This window comes from Marmota flaviventris, chromosome 14 (genome assembly GCF_047511675.1).
Source record: "Marmota flaviventris isolate mMarFla1 chromosome 14, mMarFla1.hap1, whole genome shotgun sequence".
In the NCBI taxonomy this organism is placed as follows: Eukaryota; Metazoa; Chordata; class Mammalia; order Rodentia; family Sciuridae; genus Marmota; species Marmota flaviventris.
Window position 1 is genome coordinate 2,316,573 of NC_092511.1, and position 25,352 is coordinate 2,341,924.

Below are 25,352 nucleotides of genomic sequence, written 5' to 3' on the forward strand. Positions count from 1 at the left end.
AGGAGGACAATCACCTCCCAACTGTACCCACCCCTTCATCCCTCTGTCCTGTCATAACCTGTCCCCTGCACACTTCTCCTCATTACTGCACTCAAATGTGGATCAGGCTGTAAACTCTTGGTGCTCCATTTCCTGATCTTGCCCCAATCTTCAATGTAGCTCTATGAAAGCACTTTGCTTCATGCAGTGTTGGGTGATGAACAGCCAGGTCATCCTCTCTTGTTCTGATTAAGGTTACGACCCCCGTGCTCTCAGGTGAGTCTCCCCTGGTAACATCACTGCAGAGGGTCCCATGGACTTGGGCTCCGTAGCTGAGCCTAAGCACTGGACCCTATTACTTAGAGATACTAGGAAACGATGACTCAAATTGTTGAGTATCAGAACCAAGCCTGTCTTTTCCTAACATTTTCTTGAACATTTGTTCAAGAAAGAGAAAAAGGAAACGACAATTGTTCCAGGCCAGCAAATAAGAGTTGCTGCTGAGGAGAGAGTAATGAAAGCAATTGATGGAAGCCCAGGCCAGGAAAATCCCATATGTGTCAGAAGATAGACCCAGAGTGGTTTATCCAAAACAGCCAGCCAGCCAGAGAAGCCCTGGATCTGGTATACTCACTTACAATGAGAGCTTCACTTTACTAAGTTTGAGAGAGTTTCCATCCTAGGAGGACCCCAGAGGCCCCAGCCATCTGCCCCCTGTGTAGGTGGAGCATGGGACACAGTAGTGACAGAACTGCTCATTCAATAGGACACAGAGTCCTGTTCCCTCAGAGCTGTGCCAGGGAGCAGCTGGCTTCAGACAACTGTGACTTCACCATTGCAGGTCACAGAGCACACTGCGTCACAGAAGCTGTCAACCATGAGTAAGACGTCTGCATCTGTTAGCTTGCAGACTCTAGCTGAATCATGTCCCTCGAAGGACACAGGTGTCCTAAGACCCAGGTTGTAAACATGGAACATTATTTGGAAAGGGGGTCTTCACAGAGAAGATTAGTTAAAGTAAGATCATCAGAGCAAGCCATAATCCAATCCAACGAGGTCTTTATATGAAGGGAGATTTCGACACAGAGACTCACACAGGGAGAGCACATGTGAACATGGGGGCTGAGAAGAGCCACATGTCTGTGAGGACCCAAACTACCGGCTCCTGTCTTGGCTCCTTTGGAGGAAGCCGAGGAGCTGAGTCTTTGTTCTCTGTCATCAGCCCCCAGAGCAGTGACACAGGCACTTCTGTTGGCTGAGCCACTCAGCTGTGCTCAATTCCTCGGACTGGGGAGGGAAGTGCTCTCCGAGCCTGAGATCCTGTGACTGCTGCTGAGGCTGCCCTGTGAACCCACCCAGCGCTGTAGATGGAAGACCTGTTTGTTTCAGGGAAACAAACTCATTCACTTGGTGAACACCAAGTGTGCAGAATTTATAAACATGGACGAGACCAAGCTATGTAGGACTCCTACAAGGAGTCCATAAATGCAACACTTCCTTAATCTTGCTTAAAGCAGTGGCCACATGTGTTCTGTGTGCCCATAAAGAACACATTCGGAGAGCCAGCTCACTTGTGAGAAGACGTTCAGCACCGTCCCCTGGGGGAGACTGTGGTGAAGACACTGTGAGATGGCACTGGGAGGCCACCAGAGTTGGTTGCATTAAAAAGACTCAAACATCAAATGGTCCCAAGGTCATAGAGCAACTAGAGTGTCCATATATCGTTGTTGAGAGTATAACTGGAACAACCGTATTGGGAAAACGTCTAGCCACTTTTTAGATACCTCACTACGACCCAGCAGTGCCACTGCAGATATTTTCTCAAAAGTGAAGCAGGTGATCCGAGCAGACTTGTCCAGGAGAGTCAAGACAGCTCCATTCACAATGGGGGTCCTGGAGATGGCCCCAGGGATGACCCACTGCAGAGCTGGCTAATACCCTGTGACGTTTTCTTATGGTGACTGCCGCTCGGGAACCCAGAGAATGAGCTCTGGAGCCCAAAACAACACAGCTACATCCCAGAATCCAAGTGCTGACAAAGGAAACTGGACACAGGGCATTCCCTGAGCCCTGCCTGATTCCATTCGTAGGAAGTCCTGAACTTAGATTCCTAAGCTTAAGTGCGTCTGCAACAAACGTCAGGGGAGTGGGGTTGGGGTGTGGACTGACTGGGGCACATGGCTTGTCTCTCAGGTGACAGCTAAGCTGTGCGACTCAACCTCGAGGTCTGAGTTGCCCTAGTGTGCACATTTGCTAGCACTTACCGAGGGCACATTGAAGGTTTGCTCATTTCACTTTGTATAAACTTTACCTGGACAACGTAAGCAGGAATATTTAACCCCAGTTGGTTCAAGGCTCTGGAGTGGCGGGTGACATGTGCATGTATACGTAGCACACTTGCAAACGCATCAAGACCCCGAGGGATCGATGGCTCGCTGGGTCTGGACCTGGGTGGATGGGTGGACAGGAGCATGCGGACTGAGGAATGCAGGTGTCTTCCACGTGACTTTTCATGGCTGTTCTTCCAAACTTTTCCATATGATGGAACAATTTCATAATAAAATATTTTTAAAAATCCAATCCTGAGATATTGATGGGCCCTCAAAATTGTTCCCTGATGCTACCCTCCCTGCAGGCAGGGGCTGTCACATGGCCCCACCTGGGCCAGAGAGGAGTAAGCAGAAGCCTCAGGGGTCTCCTAGATGGCTCCAGGGGGTCGGCTCCAGTCTTCGGTTTCCTGAGCTTCTTTCCTTCTTCTTCCTTCCTCCTCCCGCCCTCCCTTCTTTCTCTCCTTCCTTTCTTGCGGCTTTTCCTCTCTGGCTCTCTTTATCCCCCTTCCTCCCTCCTTCTTTTCTCCTTTCCTTTTTCAACTAAAAAAAAAAAATGTTGGTGCTGAGGATTGACCCCAGGACTCTGTGCTTGCTGTGTGCTCCACCACAGAGCTCCGGCCCCAGCTCTTTTCATTTTTTGAAACAAGGTCTCACTAAATTGCTGAGGTTGGCCTCAGACTTGTGATCCTCCTGCTTCAGCCTCCAGTGGAGCTGGGATTCCAGGACCCCTTGCCTCCTAGTGCCTCCCTGTGGTCCTCAGTGGAGTAAAGGTGCTACGTCATGAGATGCCACTGTAGCATCTAGCCGTCATGTGCTGAGAAGTCACACTGGAGGGGAGGCAGAGCAGGAAGGTGGAAGGGATCTGTCTCAGACACCTCGGCAGAGAACTCCCCTGGCCCTGGACTGCTGACCTGCCTTCCTGTCGTGGGGACAAGTAAGGGTCTCACTGCCCTCAGTGTGTTTGCACTGAACACAAAGTGGAGACTGGGACGTGAAAGCCATCACCTTAGATTTTATGGTGGCAGAAGAGAGGGGACAGGTTCAGGGAACACAGCCATGGCCACCTGGAGACTTCAGGTCATTTTTGATACCAGGAAACACCTTGGGAATCTGAGGTCTGTGGTACTCTGGGCAACACAGCCAGGTGCCAAGCAGGACTGGAGTGAGGGCAGATGGAGGAAAATGCAGAGTGCATGGCCAAGCTGTGACTGTGTGTGTCCTCAGTGAAGCGCTCCGAGAAGGGTGACCGTGTCCTGCAGCGACGTCTCAGGGAGACAGGGCAGAGAACATCTCACGGGAGATGTCCCCTACTCATGGCCTGCAGCCTCGGCTGTCTACAGTTGATTCTCCATGTGTTTTGTTTGTTTTAATTCAGTCACAGAAGAGCACCTAAGTAGCATCACAGAGGATGCAGAGGAAGCAGAGACACAACACATAACAGGTATGCATTCTGTGACGCTGTGTGATCCAATTATGGAAAAATAGACCTAACTTTGGCATGACTTTCTCCACTCGTTTGCAAAAAAACCCCCACATTTCTCATTTTCCAAGCCCAAACCAGCTGTCAAATCTGATTAAACTACTACCTATAAAATCCAGATCTCATGATTTAAAAGACCAGTTTCTATGTCCTGCACTGGAAATTGCATAAGCTTCAGCAGAAAAGCAGCCATTTGAGCAGGAACAAAGCTAGGGGACCCCGGTCCTGCCGTTCCTTGCCATTCCATACTGAGAGAACCTCCTTCTTCCTCATTAGTGTCCTGTGAGTGTCTAGTGGCACAGACTCATCAGCAGGGGACGAGGAGCACTTGGTGCCCAGGCAGCCCTCAGAGCTGCTGGCTCTGTGCCCTCAGGGAGCTCCTTAAGAAGAGCGCCTGGCTGGGTACTGGGCAGGGCAGCTGGCATCCACGGGGCGGGCCTCCAGGACAGTGACTCTTGTCCCACAACTTCAGCTGTCCTTTAGTGACCATCGGGAGAAACCATGTTGACCCACGTTGGAGGCGCCCGAGCGAGTCCTCGTGTCCTGGTGTGCTGGTCTTCCCCGGGGCCTGTCAGGAACCGTCCTCTGAGACACTGCCCAGAGGACAAGGACACTGCTCAGATTCCTCGTTCACTTTTGCTCTTCTGCCTTCCTTTTTTCTGCTTAAAATGTGGCTGTGACACCGGTGGGCGCAGAAGTCACTGTGCAGCCACCATCAGCAGAGCAGAGACTCAGGAGGAGAGCAGCCTCTGGTGACCTTCAGACCTCCAGAGCCAGCGTGGGCCCTGGGGTGCCTCGGCCACTTCTCGCTGCCTGGAACCCAAGCGCCCTGACCTGCTCAGGTCACTGTAGCGGTGACTTTCTGTCCAAGGTAGTTCTAAAGTAAGTGATGGTCAGCCAGCTGCTCAGAGTTCCTCCCGGATCCGCAGCCACCGCGCAAAAATGCAAGGAGGATGGGGCTGACCAGGGGGTTACTATCTCTCCATCATCCTTTTAGAATAAGAAGCTCACTCTTATTTCCCTCCCAGAGTTGGCAGTTTTTCCCCCTTAAAAACTAAATCTGGAATTAATGTTTCCGCCAGAACTTTTTCATGACTTAGATAAGATACACAAGTGGAAATAAATGAAGGTTCAGAGAGGCAAATAAGAAAATTGTGGACTTTTGGGAGGAGGAAAAAAAGTTGTCAGGTCGGCTGGAAGGGGCGAGGGCATCTCAGAACACGGCAGCCAATCGCCATCTCAGCACCGCGGCCGGGGCTGGGAGACAGCTCAGCCTGGTGGACTTTCTCCTCCACAGGGTTAGCTTCTTGTGACCCTCAGAAGTGCTGTCACTCATCCCCTCTGGTTCCCAGGCCTGGTGTTGGACTGCTCTGACCCTCGGGAGGCCTACATGTGGGGTTTCTTGCTCTCTGCCTTGGGGACATCTCTGGAAGCGGCTGTGATTCCATTTGTGCTCTAGCTTGGCAGCAGAGACACCAGAGACAACTGTCCCCAGGTGCCAGCCACCTCCCTGACCCTTCCCACCTGAGGACAGCAGATTCCTGTTGGCACGTCTTACTGTCAGGCCCGTGTGGCTTCTCTGTCCTCTGACACTGGTGTGGCGTTCTTCATGTCCAGTTCTGTCTCTTAAAATCACGTCCCCTTTGGTTCTGGTGGACACACCCTGTCTGGGATCACAGACCTCCTGCCCCCTGCTTGGTGGGAAGAGTGAGGCAGCTGGAGGCAGAGACCGGGCGTGGTTTTGTGGGCAAAGAGACCCCATGAAAGGCTGAACATGTCTCTGAGCGCAGCCACCTCGTCCAGACTCACCAGTAGGAGGTCACTTCTGTTCCCAGGAGGACGAGTCTGACTGGAGAGACGCCAGTTCTCTTCCTCCCACTCAGGGAACCAGAGTCTCCTTTCTTGGGGCGGATGCAGGAGCCTGAGCTTCTCCTGGGAGAACGTAGGCGGGGTCTTTGCAGTGTGCCCACAGTGAAGTCCCTTTAGCACACGTTACACTTGGAGAACCAGAGGACTCCAGATTGGATCCGGAAGGAAGAGGTCGCCCCAGCCACCAAGTGCATTTAAAAACTAACTTCAATAGAAATGCACTTTATACAAAAGAATTCAAAGTTAGCATCCTCCTTTATAAAAAAGAATTCAGTGGCTTTGTCGAACTGTCAAACATATTTCCAGTTAGAGACCATGGGTGGCCTGTTTCAAGTAATTTTTTCATTTCCTCCATACTGTTAGAAGGTCAGACTGGATGGACCCCAACTAAACATTGCAGCCACCAGCCACCCTCCCCATGGACAAACCAGCAACAAAGACAGACAACAGCCCCAGATCTCCACACAACAGTGTCTGCTTTGCTGTCTGCATTTGGCCCTTCTAGTTTTCTTTGCTAACAAGGTTACCCAGATGTGAGCCAGTTTGGGTGACCTCACTTAGTGGTTTTTTTTTCTTTCTGAAGTCCAACAGGTGGATTCTCTACTCTTTGGAAGGGACTCTGTTTTATTTCACTTAGTGTAGGGATTTGTTGAGGGCCACAGCCGAGTCGGGATGACGCGTGGCATTTTTGCCAGAAGTAGTGGTTGAGAGGTGACGCTAGCGCGCCATGAAGATGATGACTTTTGAGTTCTGGCGGAGTTCCCGTTGAGTTCCACTTGAGCTCTCAAGGGGATTCCCGGAGAGTTCCCATCGGTTGGGGAAGTGCCGGAGGAGGGATTTTCCGGTTGCTGGTTCCTGGAGGAGCCGCGTGGCGTTCGGGGGAGTTCCCGGGGAGCGTGTGTGGAGTGTGCTGGTGGAGTTCAGAAATAAAGTTTGTTCCTGCTTCCGTGGCTCGTGATTTGTGCCCAGCCAGACTGCGGCAGGGATTGAGCCTGATGCTTTTTCAACCAACTCTGTTGAAACGTCAATGAGGAGGACACCCCACTTTCAAAAGAAGGCTCTTCTTAGGAAGAGGAGCGAGGCATGATCGGCATGGAGACTCACGCCATGGACCCGAAGCCTGAGGGCCTCACACCCTCCTTCCTGCTCCAGGAGGAGGCTGCAGGCCCAGGACCCTCACGGCCCCCTTCTTCCTCAGGGTTCCCCTGTGCCGTGGAGATAGAATAGGGGATGAGACTCCCCAGGACTCTCTTCCTGAAGGATGGTACTGTTTCTGGGACAGCCTTGGCTCCGAGCCTCGGCCTCCGCAGCCCTCCCTGGATGGGCCACAGGATGTGTATTGACCTGGAGCGAAAGTCCTGTATAGAATGGACATCCGGTTTCTGCTAAATAGACATGGGCCAGTCTTAAAACTCACAGCGGCCACTGGCGATGGCCATTATGGAGACACAGCACCGTGCAGGGGCGTGCATGTGGGACAGCCGGGTGGCGGTGCTATGCCAGGACGCTGTCTGTAGTTAGCACTGACGGGAAGGGAGCCTGGGTGAGAAGTGTGGTGGGATGGAGGTCCAGACATGGGGGACACGAAACTCTGACACAGGTTGAAATGGACTGGTGCCTCGGCCAACCTCTGCTGGAGGTCACCGGGACTCGCCTGCGATGACCACCCTGTGTGTCTGTGGCTGGGGCAGGGGCGCCAGGGTGCAGGAAGAGGAGCACCTCCTGATCATTGTCTGGAGGCTCTGAAAGTTCTGGTCAAATTACAGTGTGGACGCATCTCGGCCAGCGGCCCTAGAGGTGGACTCCCGAGTCAGAAAGACCACCAGAAGACCCTGTGGAATGATTATACAAAGTCGCTTTGTCACAACGAGGAAAACTGTCAGGGCTTTGAAACACTACTGAGATACCTCCACCCCAATCTCTGGGGACACATGGGCGTTTTTTTCCAACAAGACTGAGCAACCAATGAAGATTAAATAACAGAAGCCAAGTCATTGGGGCAGGAGGAGAATGTGGTGCGGAGGTCAGGCTGCAGACATCAGTTATGGCCCCTTGCTATTTACCCCGGGTAGAGTGGAAACAAGAGAGGCTTTCCCAAGGCAGAAAACAAAGCAAGAAATCCCCAGGAACTGCTCGAAACACATGAATAGTGACTATTAATATCAGTCCTGCTATAACCGTAGTTAAAATTAGTACCCGTACTACTGCTGCTGTTTAGTACATGGTAAGCAGCTACTGGAAGGGCCTCGCTAAATCATTGAATCTCATCCTTTGCCTGGATCTAGTAGAGAAAATTAAGAAGTGGGAACACGAGGAGACAGAACACTTAACCTCCAACGTCCTGGTTCGCAGGTGGTGGTGGGAGGAGAGTCCCAGGCCATGGGCCCACCGAGCACGGGCCGGGACCATTCTGCTCACCGAAGGCACAGCAGCCACACACAGAGACTCGGGAAGGCGCCCGGTTCTCCTCACTGTGTTGAAAAATGTCAGCTCCTGGAGAAGATAGGTTTTCTCTCGGCCGTGAGCTGTAGAAGAAAGCACTGAACCAGGGCCTATCTGGTGGAAATAAATAGCAAAGGACTACAGTTCCCAGAGCCCGTTGGCAAAATCACGAGGAGGCTTTCCCAGGAGCTGCCATCACTTCCATCACTCTTGGTGACGTCCAGGCGTGGCTGTGAACCCTGGGCCTACAGAGAAATTGCAGAGGACACATTTAGTTATGTAGCTTCCCCAACCCCTGCCATGTGCTTGGCCATCACGGTTGACAAGGACACTGCTGGCGTTTGACGGTAGAACTGACGAGGAGATATTTAGACACGGTTGTCACCTCCCGTGTTTAATGCTGTTGTGGAGCCTTGTAACGAGGCTGTTCGTCCTCTCTGCCCTGCTACTCTCCCCTGGGCCTCTACCCAGCCCAGGTTTTCAGGGCACACTCGAGCCAACCACGCAAGCCCGGTCGCAGGCCCAGGCCTCTCCGACTCCAGAATTCGGCTGCTGTTCACGGTCTCTGCCTGGGTACGGTGACTCACACTCGGGGCCACCTTCTTCCAGTCTGGGTCATGCGGGAAGCTCTGCTGTGTAGAGGCCCCGGTGACTGGGGGACTGGGCTGCAGCTTGGGCAGTTTTGGCCCAGTGTCAGGGTTTGGAACTTAGTGACCCCCAGGGCCAGGTGCTGGAGATGTGGCTGGTGCTGCTGTGGGTGGGGGAGCCTGTAGGAGGTGGGGCCTCGCCCGCGGAGGCAGGTGATTGAGGATGTGTCCTTGAGGGGACTGCAGAGCTGGGCGCCCTCTCTCTCCCTCCCTGCTTCACGGTGAGGTAGCAGCTCAGGTCTACCGTGTGCTCCCGCCATGAGGGTCTGCCTTCCCATCGGCCCCAAACCACAGGGCCATGTACCATGAACTGCAGACCCTGAAGAGTGAGTTACAACAAACTCTTCCTTTAGGTCACCCCAGGGTGCTGGACAGCCGACTGACACCCGGGCCATGCGGCCTTCCTCACAACCCCTGAGGCCACTCCTTGGTGGTTGCCTGGCCTGTCCTACCCCCTGCACTCATAGCAAACATCCTCAGGTTTTCCTTTCAATGACCAGTGAGGTCACAGGATGGACTCCAGGGACAACTCTGTCCAGGTGTCCAGCTCAGAGCACTAGCTAACAGCCGATCTGGGGTGCGGGCTGTCTTCCCCACTGTGGGGAGGTGAACGTCATGAATGGCCAGCTTCCCCTCAGCCTGAGACCATCCAGAGAGAGCACGTGGTCGCTCCGACCCTCCACCCAACAGCGGGGTCCTCAGGAGCAGCAGGTGCGTGGTTGAGCACAGGCCCCGCTGCGGGCAGTGCCTGCGAGTGCCTGAGGGGACTCCCTGGGGTGGGGCCCGGTGCCTGCTTCTGGAGAGGGCAGCAGGAAGGGCCTCCTGTTTCCACCAGCAGGCGGCCAGCCTCCCACAGCACCACACCGACTTCCAGCCAGAGGTCCAGTAGAACCCACAGTGGTGTGGCTTCGTCCTAGCTGAGAAGGTTTTCTTAGTGACCTCCCCCGCTTCCCTGGCCAGAAGAACAGGTGCTGTGAAGGCATGGACTTTAAGGCCCTCAGGGTGAGAGGTCAGTGTCTGGGTGACTCCGCCCACACTGACCTGGGGGCCCAGAGCTGCCCTTCATGCTACGATTGTTGTTTTTGAGCATCCCTATTAACGGGCAGCCTGACGGGCTTCTGTCCCCACTTCAGTTCCCTGCGTGACGTCAGCTGAACGAGATGTCCAGGGCTCTACCCTCCCTCTGAGACACCCTACTGCTTAGTCAGACCTGGGGGAGGACGCTCTGCAGTATGTCCAGTCCAGGGTCTGGTGAGGACGTCCTCAAGCATCTGGGTGGGACTGGCCACAGCGGCGCTGTGAGCACCTTATTTCCATGCTCTTCTGGAGGCCAGAGTGGACCTCTCCTTCTCCACAGAGGTTCTATTCTTGCCCTTGCCCACTGAGGATATTTCCTGAGGTGTGGTTTTTCAGTATTAAAAATGTCAATGAGAACTTACCAATATGCCTATGGCTCACTCAAAAAGACCAAGACTGGGAATGCCTGTCCTCCCTGAGGACAGTGGCTGTGCAGTAAAAGCCGACCTCCGTCCAGGATCCAGGGAGAAATGTGAGCTGCCCGGCCCACAAACGCCACATGCCCACGGGCACACGCACACCGCATGCCCACGGGCAGGCATGTGCACCCCCACCACACATGGGCCTCTCCATGCTGCGTCTCCTCTGGTATCTGTGCCAGCGCAACTCCCTCAGATGCGGCCATATGTCACTAGGCATGTGCCTCCTTATGTCACCATGGCAGGTGAGTAGATGTGGCGGCTCCATTAATCACAACTTCAACTTCCCCGTGTTAAGCCTCCCGCTTCTTATTCTGCAGAAAGACAAACACAACCTTCAAGTACAATGCTTCTTACAATATGACTGATTTTTCTTCAAAAAACAACCTGTCAAAACATGACATGTCAGATTCAACTTCCTTCCTCCAACATAGCCCAATCTGTTTTGATGGAAAAGGCATATATTTTAATTATTTGTTTTTAATTTGACTCCAGACTTGACATATGGCACCTCATTAAGTTCTCTCTACATATTCTGGTAAAAACAAAAACAAGCTGTACAAAGTTATTCAACTTCTGGCATAAAAGTTATTTTTTAAGAACTTCTATTGCTTCTGAAGAGGTTAAATGATTCCAGAAAAAAAAAAAAATCCTTCTAGTGAATGGAGTGACATGCAGTTTGAAAGACTCACCAGGAATCAATCACTGCAGACATCAGCTGTTGGCAAATGTGCTTCTTGTAACTGGTCTGTCCATGAGCGTGCTGCCTGCCCACCCTGCTCACACGCATGGAGAAAGTGGAGAGAACACGTGCGTCATCCAGAATTTCCAAACGTGCAGGAGGCTCTCTGTGCCTTGACTCGGCCTCCGAAGTGAGGGGCAACAGACCGTTTGCTCATTAGCTGCACGCAGGGTGATTGATTAATGGCTTCTCTGATTAGGCAGAAAAAAAAGCATTCTGACATATATATTTTTCTCTGCTGTATCGAAGCCAATTTAACAGAACTGCCAGTTAACCAGATTTGTTATTCCCTCTGCACCTTACCCTAAAATATTAATAAAACCCGCTCATTCAGAGTTTTATTAAAAACGCCTGAAACAAAAGGTAACACTCAGATTACACTGATGTCAATACAGTGTCAACCCAGTAATTGGATGATGATTATGGATGCACCTGGCGATGACCAGGACCTTGGTCACAGTCAACACTGGCTTTGTGTTTTGCACAAACTTTTTGCTGAGCTAAGGGACTGTGAGGACTAGGAAGATGAGGTGCAGTCCCTGCTCTGAAGCCATTCATTGTCCTCGAGAGCAGACTACTGATGACCATGGAGGAAGGCAGAGGGACATCAGGCAGCATCCTCTGAAAGCAAGACTGGACATGAGACCACTGGGGATAACAGCTTTGGCATCAACCCCGAGGTCATAGGCTACAGGGCCATTTTCATAACCTGTTATTTTCTGTAAAAACAGCATGAAAATGCTTTTGCTCTCACGCAGTGAATCATTTTCCGTCCGTTTTCCAGTGAACAAGTCGCCATTCTATATAGTGAACACCTCCCATGGGTCATGCTCAGCAGGGGAGCCTCCAGTATGATGTGACACATGTGATTGAACCAACTGGGACATTCGGAGTGAAGGCTAGCCCACCACCAGCCCAGGCAGAGAGGGGGTGGAACTGGCGCATGCTACTCTGTGAAAGTACACATTCCCACACGCGCGTGCAAACACACACACTGAAACTCCGAAAGACGCAGCCCATGAGACCTCCCTGCAGATCGTGAGGCCCAGCTTGCTGGGGACTGGTCTGTTCTTCAGAGCCGTGTCCCTGTGCACAACAGAGGAGCTGCTCACCGGATACTCCCTGAGCGTCTTTATCAACTGCAGTTACCACATCCTGGGTGGCTGAGGGATGACAGAGCAGATGGTGCTGAGACCGAGCCCTAGCCCCGGGGGAGTGCAGCTCCCACAGCCTGTGCAGAGAGACCACAGCGCCATTGGAGCCACACCCTAGACTCATGGTGACAAGTCTCCAGCAGCCCCTGAGTGGGGAGGAGCTGGGGTGACGCCACTTCATGGTAACTGAGCACTTGGGGGTCTACTTCCAGGACGTGCAGTCGCTCTGGATAACGCCATCTGTGCCACTCACAGAAGGACGGACAGGCCTCTGTGGACCCGGCAGTCCTGTCATGGTCCACACGGCCAGCACCAAGTCATCATTTTTTCTATATTAAGATTTGTTTTGTGGATTCATTGAAGTTTGGAGTTGGGGAGTAGGAAGCGAAGCTAGGTGACAATGCCAGGGAAGCAGCGGAGGGGCAGAGTCGGCAGAGGACGGAAGCAGAGGCCCATCGGGAGGACCTCGAGCTGAGCCAAGAGGCAGTGCACTTCTCACTGAGTCAGGAGGCCGAGGAGATGTGGGAGAATCGCCCTGGGAGGCAGGTGCGGTGGCTTTTGCGCAGCAGGATGTTGAGTGTCCAGGGTTGTGAACGCACTGTTCCCAACTTATGACGGTCCAGCCTGTGATTCTCCAGTTTTGCTGTGGTGTGAACCTGACGGGCATTCGGTGGAGATCGTAGCTTGGATTTTGCGGGGTCATCTTTGACGGGCTGGTGGTGTGCAGTAGGATTCTCTGACGATGCTGGGCAGTGCTACGAGCTCCGTTCCCCACGGGCTCTGAGTTCACAGGGGACACACCGCAGTGCAGAGCGTGCCGCGGCCAGGCTGGGATGTGCCATGGGTCAGGAGTACGGCATGCATTTCTGACTGATGGGATTGTCAGTATATGGCCCCGTCTTGAGTTGACGGGCATCTGAGTCCAAGTGAAACACGTTCTTCAGGGAAGAAACCCATCCTGCATTCTCCAGAGGCAACCAGACAGGAGCATCTCAGGTGGCCAGCACAAAATTCCAGGAAAATTTCCAGGGTGACTTTTTCAGCCACAGGATCACTGTCACAACCTCCAGAGGCTCTGCTGCCTTCTTCCTGGGAACCATCAATGGGAAGGACCCAAGAGGGACGGGAGACCCCGCAGAGCAGCCCTCATCAGCACTGCAGGTAAGACGGGTGCAGGCAAGCCGGTGAGTTTCCCCAGACGCACAGGCGCCAGGCCACAGAGGGTGCGCTGTGCATGCTGGAGCGTGGTGCTCTGCCGCCTGCGTGAGGACCTGGGCGCGAAGCTCTGTGACCTGGGCGTGAGGTCTGCCCAGGGGTGGGTCTGAACTGCAGGGTGCTGGTGACTTGCCCGTCTCTCAACGGAAGCAGCAGATCACATCCCAAGAAGAGCAACCTGTGGGGCACTCTGAGGCTGAGGTCCAGGGTGACAAGAGGCCGGGCAGCCCTGTGACGGCCGTGGCACTGCAGTGTCAGGGCTCCTGCTTTAGCTCCTGGAGTGCCAAGCCTCGACTAGTGAAGGGTTCATTTTTAATATGTGCTTTTTCCAGAGTGAAGTAAAGAAGAAACATCCAAGTAGGGCCGAAGGTGAGATATCCTCTGAGGCCGCCTGACGAACCCCGGACAGGGCTGTCTGCCTTGAAGGACACTCTTCTACAGGGAGATATCATGTCCAGGGTCCACGGAGCAGTGCAGGGCGCTAGCTGTTGGCACCCAAGCTGTGAAACAGACAGGCAACCCCCTCTGTCCAGTTCTTAAAGGAGAAATTCAAGAGAGACATTGAAATAAAACCACAGGGACTCTATCGCCTGTTTGGCAAAAAAAAAAAACATTCTGAAAACTCTGAACAAAAATAACAGACAAATTTTGCTAATTATTAGATACCAGAATCAGACACCGTGAGCATCGTGGACAGTGGCTTGTGATACCAGAGTAGCAGATCTTGGGATTCGCGGCACTGCCTCCAGCAAGGCCAACGGGGGGCTTACAGTTCAAAACCAAAGCGATGGTTACTCAGAAGGGGATTTCACATTCCTGTGGTGAGGGAAAGGTGAACGGCACGTTCTCCCTGAAATCTTCTGCTATTTTCTTATTTTCCCCTTTGGTGATAGTTTTCAGTTTTGTCTCCAAGCACAGCAGTTCCAGCACGTGTCTGAAGTATGCTGATGGTGTGCAAGGCTTTGTCCCCAAGGGCTAGGGCCTGACAGACTTGGGGACAGGGCTTTGTCCCCAGGGGTTTGTGCCTCCCCGACTTGAGGAAATTCTTTTTGAGACTCAAGGTCACTTCAAAATGAATCAGGTTTTCCAAATTTAAGGTGTCAGTCTCGTAGATGGCAGACAATATGCCCAGCAACTAGAGCACCATATCCGAGGTCCGGAGGCAGGTAAGGTGAAGGGCCTGTGCTTCCCAGGGAGCAGAGCTCAAGCCAGACAGCAAGAAAGCAGGCCCGCTGTCCCTCCCCCTCCTAGGTGACAAAATAGTCTAATGGCACTGGAGAGAATGCTCTCTCTGACTAAGGGATACATGAATATTTGTAAAATATTGTACTGATGTTTTTAAAGTAGCAAAGATACGGTTACGATATCAGCCCTGAGCAGAAGTTGCCTTAATGCAGGAGAGCACAGATTTGGGTGACGGAGGGAGAGTGGACAGTGAGTGCCATGATCCAGGGAGAGCCCTGAACTCACAGGGGTTCAGACTGTGGGGCCCGAGGCCACAGTCAGCCTCCTGGACAGTGTGTGTTGGGCCAGAATGTTTATCTTCTGTGCCTCTGCCTCCTGAGGCCTAATCTAGGAGTGGACGGCGGCCATCCCTCATGAATACCAGGGGCCTTATATCCACCTCGACGTGTACAGAGCACGTGAGGGCTGAGGGCAGGGAGAGGCAGCAGACAGCATCAAGGCGCCCTGGGAGAACAGGAGCAATGGGGGGACCCCCAGGAGGCTGAGAGAGGGCACACCGGGGCAGGGTGGTCCACACGGGTACTTCTCCAGGGAACCCCGATACTTTTAATAAGAACCAGCAGGTACAAACCACTAATCCAGGCAGACGACAGAGATTGCACAGCATCCTCCCAGAGATCCAAGTGGGAGCTTGGAGGAAAGCTCAGTGTGGGGGGTAAGAGGAAGGCCTGCACCTGGGGGAGAGACAGGAAGGGGCCGTCTGCAGACCCTAGGACCTGGTCACCTGTGGGAAGCGTGCTGCCAAGGGTGCACCTTGATGGACACGGCCCTGAGCTTGCCCCCTGGGAGCAACACTCCCACTTCTCAGTGCAGGTTGCCCAGTAGGGACCAGTGTACCCAGAGCCCGGAGCACCCCAAGCCACCCAGGTGCCCTCTAGCTTGGCAACAGGGAGCAATTCTCCCTGGACAGCAGCAGAGGTGGCCTCTTGCCACGTTGGTGAATGTATCCTTAGAACTACATTCAAGTTGTTTATTAAAAAATAGCAATACTGAAAAGCAATGCACATGTTTTTTTCTGAGTGTGCCAGAGAAAATTCCTAATTGCTACTTACGATAAGGGTCATTTCCTAGTAACTTTTCAAAACAAACACACCATGTAAGAAGGTCTTCACTCTGCATGGCCCAACTGCAGCCATAGAGCTCTGTTTTCTACCCTTCGCCATCTAGAGCACAGGCACATTCATACCAAAGTCGTTGAGCTCTTTGACAGTCTAGACTGGAATCCTTATTTTGGGGGTAACAAGGAAGATAATATGAACACTATATTTCTTACTACAATAAAGTCCAAGAAAAGTCGAGAAAGATGATCCTGGGAGAGTCCTACAAATCTCTATCAAAAAGCATTTTAGAAATCCTAAAGATGACCTAAAAATAACAATTGTTTTATGAAACACAAATTTAACAGACCTAAGTGCTCATATTTCTCAACGATGATGAGCAGACAATACACTGATTGGCACCATGTCAACATCAGTGGGTTGGTGCTGAAGACCGAATGCCGATGGTGGGGACAAATCTGGAATACAGGGTGATGAGTGAAAGTGAATTCCTTTCATTAGAAATCATGGCCACTAGGAGAAAATCAGATCTTACAGAAGGGAACGTGAGGTAATGTGTGGACATGAGACACTTAGTTCACACGGGAGAACGGGGTTCTGGTACTTAAAGTCATTTTCCCCACAAGTCATTTTAGAAACTCTAACAAATGCTGAAATATTTCTCACAATACAACAAATAATAACAGAGGAGCAATCTTTTTCAGGGTTGCAGTGCTCTCTGTGAATGAAATTGCCATAGTACTCGAGCAACATGATAAACAGTATTAAGGAATAATTGTCAAAGTCAAAAGTGAGATGAGCAGCCGCGGTGACAAGGACTCACGCTTCCTCTCCGGCCACAGTTCAGGGCCACCTGACGTGGCACTGGTCTCTTCTCAGCGTTCCCCATGGCATCGTCAGAGCACAGCGATTCCTGTGCAGCTTTGGGGGGGGTTTCGGAGGGCTGGGACACCCGCAGTGCTCCTGCCAGGCCAACTGCTGCGCCAGCTCACGGGTGCCGCCCAGCACCGGACGGTACCCAGACCGCACCGCTCTCAGGTGCTTCCAGAAACTGGACGAAGGAGAGCCAGGTGCAGAGGCAATGCACGGGATTCATGCCCTCCCTCTAGGAAGACCCAGGTCTGAATCCAGCAAACGCGCTGCCATGAATCAAAGTTGCTGAAGCTTTTCAAAGAGGAAGGATGCGAGAGTTCCTAAGGACAAAAGTCAGGTAGAGTAAGGACATGACCAAGGAATGCAGAGAACCTCGATCCACAAGTGTATGCTATCTCTGTGAGACGTATTTCCCATTTTAATCATATTGAATGATCAAGCTATTAAGACAGGAAGGCGGTGGGCTGACACATGTCCAAGTAAAATGTGTGCCAATGGTACAACGGATGGGAGAGGCGAAGACAAGGTGTTTCGAGGGGTTTGCATACATGTGCTGTGGAGTAACATTGCTCCCAGGTAGACTGCATTAAAATCAAGGGTGCTGTAAGCCCAGAATAATCAGTAAGATAACAATAAGAAGATAGGCCAATCAGCCCAAAGTAAAGATTAAATAAAAATATAAAGATACGTCTATTTCAAACTAAGGAAATAGGGAAAATAAAGAACAGATACCACAAACAAAAGACAACTAACTGGATGTCGGATTTGCCGCAGTCTGGCTGGGCACAAAATAACCGAGCCGCCACGAGGCACTTGTAGGTTCAAACAGGAACTACTTTATTGCCCGAACTCTCACGGGCACTCCACGCACTCTCCCCGGGAACTCTCCCCCCTCCACCGGGCTCCGCGAGAACTCTATGGGAACTCCGAGAGAACTCTATGGGAACTCCGAGAACTCTGCAAGAACTCAACTGGAACTCAAGGGGAACTCCTTGAGAACTCAAAAGTAGCGGGTGCCCGCCTGAGGCAGCAGGAGCCGCCCTATTGCCAGACAGCAGGGTTTTATATACAACTGAATACACAGCCTGTTTCAATCCAGCATCATCCAGTCACAGCAATTATACACAGCTTAATTTAATTATCATCATCTTAATGGCTCGCTGGCGTCACCTCTCAACCACTCCTTCTGGCAAAATGCCAGGCGCCATCTAGATTCAACACAGAAACTGTGGCTCTCAACACAGATTAAAACAAATAATTATGTGCAATATTTACATCTTGAATGATAAAATTGAGGCTGAGATTCTCAAATTGGATCAAAAAGCAACAACCAAGTATGTGCTTCCTACATGTTAAATAGAAAGACACAATAAATAGAGGAAAATATCATCAGAAAGAAGGCTAGTAAAGCTAAACGTGGAAATTCACAAGGAGGAAAACCCAAACACCATACAGAAAACCATGTCATAAAAAGGAAATATTATTAAAAATTGATAAATTCTAGCTCATTCCATCAATGAAAGAAGAGAAAGCACACATTCAAATATCAGGCATAAAAGCAGGTGCATCTGAACAGATACAGCCGACAGGGAGCAGGCAATAGTGGAATGTTACCAGCATTTACTGATATGAATTTGGAATGTTACAGGAGTACTTTACCCCAAGAACAAGGAAAGGAAGGAGTAAGAACAAGGAAATGATGTCCATGTCCAACCATGACACTTCTAGTCAGTATTATCCTGGAAATTTTACCCAGTAAAATAAAGTAAGAAGTAGAAATTGAAAACAAACAGATCAGAATGACGGATGGCAAACCGCCTGTTTGAAAATGGCATGGTAGTCCGGCTAGGAAAGGCTCTGGAGGTCAACAAAAGAAGCAGTTTAGAGTGTCAAAGGGGATCACAGGACCCAAGGTCAACAAACTGGAAGCCATTCATTCTGTCTCAAAAAACCATTGCTACTTAACAAAAAGCCATCACTACGTAATAACTCATGAAATACTATGGAGTAAACTCAGCAAGATGTGTGCAAGCTCTGGGAACCAAATAAATAGCTGTTGAGAGGAATGAAACCAGTCACCAACTGGGAAGAGGTGCTTGACCAACTCGTATTTGAATCACATGGACATTACTTCCTATTTATAATGTATCCAGCATAAGTAATAAAACCCTTGCAATTTAATAAGAAGACTACGCAATTATAAAGTAGGCAAAGAAGTTCTTTGCAAAGAAGATGTAGGAATGTCCAATAACCAGCAAAATGGGCTCAACATTATTAGTTACTAGGGAAACTCAGCTAAATACATATTAAGACCATTGCACCAGACCAGAATGAAAAAATAAAATAAAATAAAATGCCTTGTAATGCCAAATGTTGGTGAGGGAGTAGTCACTAGATTCCCATTCTTATTTGTATTAAACAAAAGTAAAATCCCTTAGGAAAACTTTTCTGAAGCTAAAGTCCACTTAAATTCCATCAGTTCTACCCCCTAAGTATTTATGGGTGATAAATGAAAATATCTAAGTACACAAATACTTATACTTGGATGTTTTAAAAACCCTTGTTCATAAATAGTAAAAAAAAATGTGCACAACTCAAATGGCCATCATGTGGTGATGCATAAATGCACTGGGGGATGTTCGAGCTATTGGCCTGCTCAGTGATGACAAAAATGAGCTGCATTACACATAACACATGCAGACACGGACACAGACGAGTTTCCAACATATTAGACAAAGCCAGGCTAGTAGTAGAAGAAATGCCAGTGATGCAGGTGCATGCTGTTCTTGTTCTGGGGTCCCGAGAGGCTCAGGCTTGCCATGGCCCGCTGGGGGGTGGGAATGGCCAGGAAGGAGAGGCCTTGTTGGGTGAATGGAAGCGTCCTGGTTTTTGATCATGGTGGTGGCTGCGTGAACACACATGTTTATAAAGGTGATATAGGTGTGTGCCCACATGCCCGGGGCACCTGGCTGGTGCCAGACCTCTGGTATTGTGAATACTGCTAGTAAGCATGGTGTGCAGGCATCTGTTTGGCATGCTCAATAGGTGCTTGTTTAAGCTTTTTCTAAAATGTCTGTCTTACATTTTGTGTCCATCCTCAAACTATAATCTTTAGGGATCTCTTCTGTATAATTGGTTTGATGTGTATGCCCTGAAGCTTGCTCCACCCCTCGTTGTTAGGACTCTGAGCAGGGACTGGGCACATACTGTGAGATCTATTTGTTGATCCTGGGGGTGCCGCCTCCTGTTGGGGGACCATCACACTGCAGCAGGGACATGACGAGTGCCGACAGCTGGAACATCAGTCCTCGGAGCTCAGGACACACTGGATTCCTCACCACTGACCTCCACAAGGACTCTTAGCTGAGTGTCCTCAGGCCGCAGAGAACCTGGGCACACTGAAAACCAGGCCCAGCCTGGTCAACCGACACTTCCTCCCTAGAGGCTGTGAGGAGGCTGGTTGTCCACGGCCTGCACCCTCTTTCATGTTAACTGCATTATTTCAGGTCTTCTGAATAGAAATAGTCATATTGTGTTTTTTTTTTTTTCCTGATGAACTGATTTCTCCTTTGTCTCAGTTTCCCAAAACCTCAAAACCATATTTATAATTGCAAAGCATTTCAGAATATTTATACCGGATAAGAGTTAATCACTGCATCATGCAATTTTTCTTTCCTTATTATTTTTTTATTTTTTGCAATTTCTTCTCTTACCAATGTTTATCTTATTAAAATCAATTTGGAGACTAAGGCAGAGTATAGATTGATGATTAACAGATAATAGAGAGATAAACCTTCATTAATAGTTCTTGCTATCTGTTTTTTTTTTACTTCTTTCTTTCTTTTTTTTTTGTAACAGGATTTATTTTAACACATAACTCTATCCTGTAGTACTATCTAGGAGGTGAGATTAAACTACTTCATATATTTCATAAGCCCATGATCATTATTCATAAATGAGCCTTATTTAAAATGTTGTCATGATTTTACTTTTTGATCTAGCAAAGATATATGACAGGTCATTGATGCTACACTCGATATTCAGTGGTTCATTTTATTAAAAACATTTTATGGTGTAAATGTGCATTAGTAGAATATTTTCTATAGTGCAACCTATAGTTGCATTCTAGATTATTTTCACATAATTATGATTTTTAGTAGTTCAGCTAAAGAGAGTTTTCTCTCCCTTCATCTCCAAGTATGGTTATTTTAAAATATTCTTATATTTCTTGTAATTTCTTCTTTACCTCTGCAAATTATTTTTGTGTTGGTATTTTTATGTTTCTTATTAGAACCAATTTTAGTCAGCAGGAGACTAAGGCAGAGTTTTAACTCTGAACCAATGTTTATATAATCAAGAAATTCATCTTTTCTAGCTGCCATTATACACATTCAGTTTTCTCGGACCACCAAGATATCTTAGAGCTTCACTTCTAATTTATGCTTTAATATGTGTGCAGCTTCATTGCCACTAGGATAACTATGCTGTAGGAGATTTGGATTTCAGTCATTAACTGTTTAGGAAAAATATAATTATAAGTGAGATTTCAGCTCAGGATTCCTTTTTATTGCGTCTTTCCAACAGTAATTCTGCCCACAGAGTCTCAGAGAGCCACGGAATTGAGTCAGTTTTGATCCCTGGTGCCTGAAGGATCCAAGAGGTGTGAGTGTGAGGGGTGGGTGTGGGTGGGGACCCAGCAGGCAGCTCCCTGGGGAGGACCCCTGGGGAAGCCACCTCCCATGCTCTCCACACCTAGGTGCTCTGATGACATTGTTATTGATATGTGCTCAAGATGATGTTCTCTGTGAAGTATTCCTGTCTCCCCACTGACTTTGGTGGGAGAATTGGGTGAATATACTCTTTGCTAACTTGCAATCCCATGAGACAGCATGGCCACTAAGCCCTTGGAGGACTGAGCGTCTGTGTGGTATGTAGTTGAGCCACTGTCAGGTTCCGCGCATTAACTGCGGAGCCTGAGATGGCTGCTGAGCATTGTAGGATCCTGATTCACACATGTACCATTTGGTTTCTTCCGCAGCAAGTGTGGTAGCAAGAGTAACTGGCTCTGTCCCCCAGGTGTCCGCGCTCTGAGCCACCGCCCTGGAGGTGAGCGTGCGGGTCATCAGGGGCCTTCTGTGCTGCAAACGTTTGTGTGATGTTAACATTCTCTGGGAGCTCCTGGTTGAAGTGGTGGTGGGTGCTGCAACATTGGGTCACTTGGTAAGAGAGACACACAGAGCCCCCAGGGAGTCCCCAGAGAGGGAGGGCGTTCTCCCACTGGCTGAGTGAGGGAGGCTTTCCAGAGGCCAGCTGAGCTGCTGGGGAGAGTGAAAGTGGGTCCAGGTGTGGGGCCATCCCCTGGGTGAGATCTGTAAAAGTCACCAGACTGTAAAAGTCCACTCTCATCACCAGGCACTCAGAGAGCTGTGCAGGAATGTCCTTGCTCTGCAACAGGAGTCGATTTTCTCAGCTAAGATACTAGGCTGAGAGCCGCTTTCCTCTAAGTGGCCTTAACAGGCTCCCTTCACTGAAGTATTAAGAAAACGCAGCCGGCCACGACCCCAGAGAGAAGAGGCAGAGTCAGGCTGCACTTAGCTGGAGACAGAGCTGGGCTTTGCCAACAGCGATGGCAAGTGTCCGTGGAAGGGAGAGGTTTATGTATCATAAGGTAAGTGGGGGTTTAAACTAAAAACGCACTCTGTGGTTGACATGTGCTCTGAAGAACAGCACAGACATCCTTGGGACACAGAACAAGGGGTGCAAGCCTCTCCTGAGGCCCCCCACAGACTCCAAGTTAGACTCGCAGTGGACTCACATTAGTTAGGGCTTGCATGGCTCTTCAGCAGTCAGACCAGAGGTGGGTATCAGAAGTCACCGCTGGCCGATTGTCACTGCTGTGGGTAACTGGAGAAGCCCTGTCCTCCAGTCCTTGCTGTCGGTGGTGCTGGCTGGGAGGGGACTGAGCCTAAGAATTAAAGGCGAAGCATATCAGAGAACAATCTGCAGTCCTGCCTGTACCCCTTGTCGGGAGGGAGAGGGTAGTGGTTGGAGGTGCGGGCTGGCTCCCACCTGAAAGCTGCAAGAGTAATATTAAGAAATGAAAGACAAAGGTGAGAATCCCATATTCAAAAGCGAAGGCTGTACGGGGGACAGACCTGGAGAGTTTGATCCTAACAAAGAGAAAAACCGGCAGTTACTTTATTTACAGTGGAACAGACCAAAGGGGATCATTAAGGAGCTTCTTCAGGAGAAACAGGAAAGGAGTGGGAGGAAACAGGTTGTCTGGGGCTTGGCAGGTGACGCCGACTCTGGAAGCTGCCTGTGAACCTGGCTGTGAGCTAAGGCAGGGGGAATCTCACCTAGGAGTTCTCTGCCTTAATGGATCCAACAAAATCTGTAGTTCATACGCGGCTCCCAGCATGCATCTCTTGGTCATTTGCATTTCTACGATAGGACCTGATGTAGGAGTAATCATGTTGAACAAAGCTTCAGAACAACTCCTGGGTATCTAAGAGGTGCCTAGTTTGCACTGGAGATCTGAAACCCTTAGTAAAACCAAGGCACGTGGCTGGCGGGTGCTGACTTCCAGGGATCCAGAAAGAGAAGGAAAAACACCTAACGTGCCAGGTGCCCCTAATGAGGATAGAACATGGGGATGGAGAGATAAGAGTTTCTCTTAATAATAAGATGGATCCTCCAAAGGAGAGGAGGAAGATGAGGGTAATTATACAAATGCTAAAAATAATAACAATGACAATTTTCGAACATGAGCCGGGACTTTAAAGATTGTTGATTCAACAGCACTATGAGAACACTAGGCAAGGGTGACCCTCCAACGGGGAGATGGGGTGCTGCCAATAGGAACCACATTAGTAGGTAAAAATAGTAGAAAGCTGCTACCTCCGATTTGTATGGTGCAGGCAGGTGAGTGGAGAAAGTGTGATGGCAGCCTGTCCTGCAGCTATTCTACAATCCATGTCCCTCCTTAGAATGGAGTTGAACAGTGTGGAGAGGAAGTAAAACCTGGGGTTGTTAGGAACAGTGCCTGGAGGAGAGGCAGCCCAGACCAGCAGCTCTGCCTCTGCTCCCTGCTGCTATGGAGCTGTCCTCGGAATCACAGGGAAGCCTCCAGGCACTTCGCGTGGAGAAGACACCAGGAAACGTGAAGAACCGACACGAGCTCTGTTCCTGAAGATCCAGGTCACTGCGGGGTCTGAGATCATGTGGTTTCACTTACACAGACGCCATAACCGTTCTCCATTTGGATGAAGCGCTCCTTGTCTTCCACAGCATCTTTAAAAGATGCCGAGTGTTATTACAACCAGTTACTCAGACTGGCTGGACACGGACAGCAGGGACAGAAAGACAGGCACTTATGTCAGTGAGGCCCATTCCTGTTCACTGTGTGCCCTGCCCTTCTCACCATCCTGCAGAAAGAAGAAGGGAAAGAAGGAAGGAAGGAAAGGAGGGAGGGAGGGAGGGAGGGAAGAACAGGGAAGGAAAAGAGGAAGAGAAAGGAGTATCATAGCCTCGTGTGGTACCTGACAAATGAAAACCCCTATTTTCTGTTGAGATATGATACATATGTGTATTTAGTTATGTATTCAGTTAGGCATTAGTTCAAAATGATTTATTTTAATGTTCTGAAACATTAAGTTCTAAAATAACCTTCATAAAAGATCATCGTAGAAACTTGATTATTTTCCTAAAAAAAAACTGAAAAATAATTATTTCAACTTCAAATTATTTTTATTTGGGAATTTTTATACTTGCTGAAACTGAAGTTTTAAAGTTTTAATAAAAAAGCATGATAAAATATCTAGGGTGGTTAAAATAACCCACAGATCTAAGACAAGTAATTTGACTCCCACAGAATGTCAACGAAACAACCAACTAATGAGCTAACCAAAACTTTTATGTGTTTAGTCTCTGCCCTCGCCTTGGAAATATAACCAGGGAAATGGATGCTGTAAACAATTGGGAAACTAGAGAAGTCTAAAACACACTGTTACGGTGTATTTGTGCAGTTTTGATGGAACTTGACAGCATTTACCGAGCAGCAGCCATGTGCTAGGTGCCTGGTGACCATTCACATGTTTTACTAAATCTCTTCCCTTTACAAGAAGCGACTCAAGGCTGGAAGGTCTCAGAGCTGAGTGGAGACCTGAGGTCCTGCCGGGCACTGTGCTACTGCCGTGCTGACCCTCTGCTCTGGTCAGGGTGTGCCGGAGTCCTCAGGAGGCAGAGGGCCTTTCAGAGGGGCCCCCAGAGGGCACGAGGGTTGGGTTTTTCTGTGGGACCCCTGAGTGAGGCCTTTGGGAGGGCTCAGGGCAAGCCTGGCCCACCCGGCTCTCTGGCCTCCTGTCTGGTGAGATCCACTCCCACATGCCCCCCTGCTTCCACCGGTGTACAGCTTCCTCCAGGTCCTTCCCAGGCCCTAGCCATGGGCACCTTGATCTTGGACTTTGAGCTTCTAAGTCTAGAAACTACCTGAGCCTCTTGTCTTCAAAAGTAGCTGCCTCGTGTCTTCTAGTAATGTAAAACCGGCCACCGTCCCCTCTCGCTTTTGTAAATCCTTATGAATGAAACACTTACCCATCAATTTTGAATCATGACCAGTTATAGCAATCACACAGAATAGACGACACTAAGGGTCACACTGGGTCCCAGGGACATTTACTGTGTTAAATTGCTGACCTTAATGTCTTGGAGTAGGACTTTGTTGGAAGTAGGTCATGGAGGAGGCCTTAGAGAGGGAAGATCTGATGAAGAGGGTGAGGCCTGCTCCAAACAGTGGCTCCCTTATCTGGAACCCGACACCC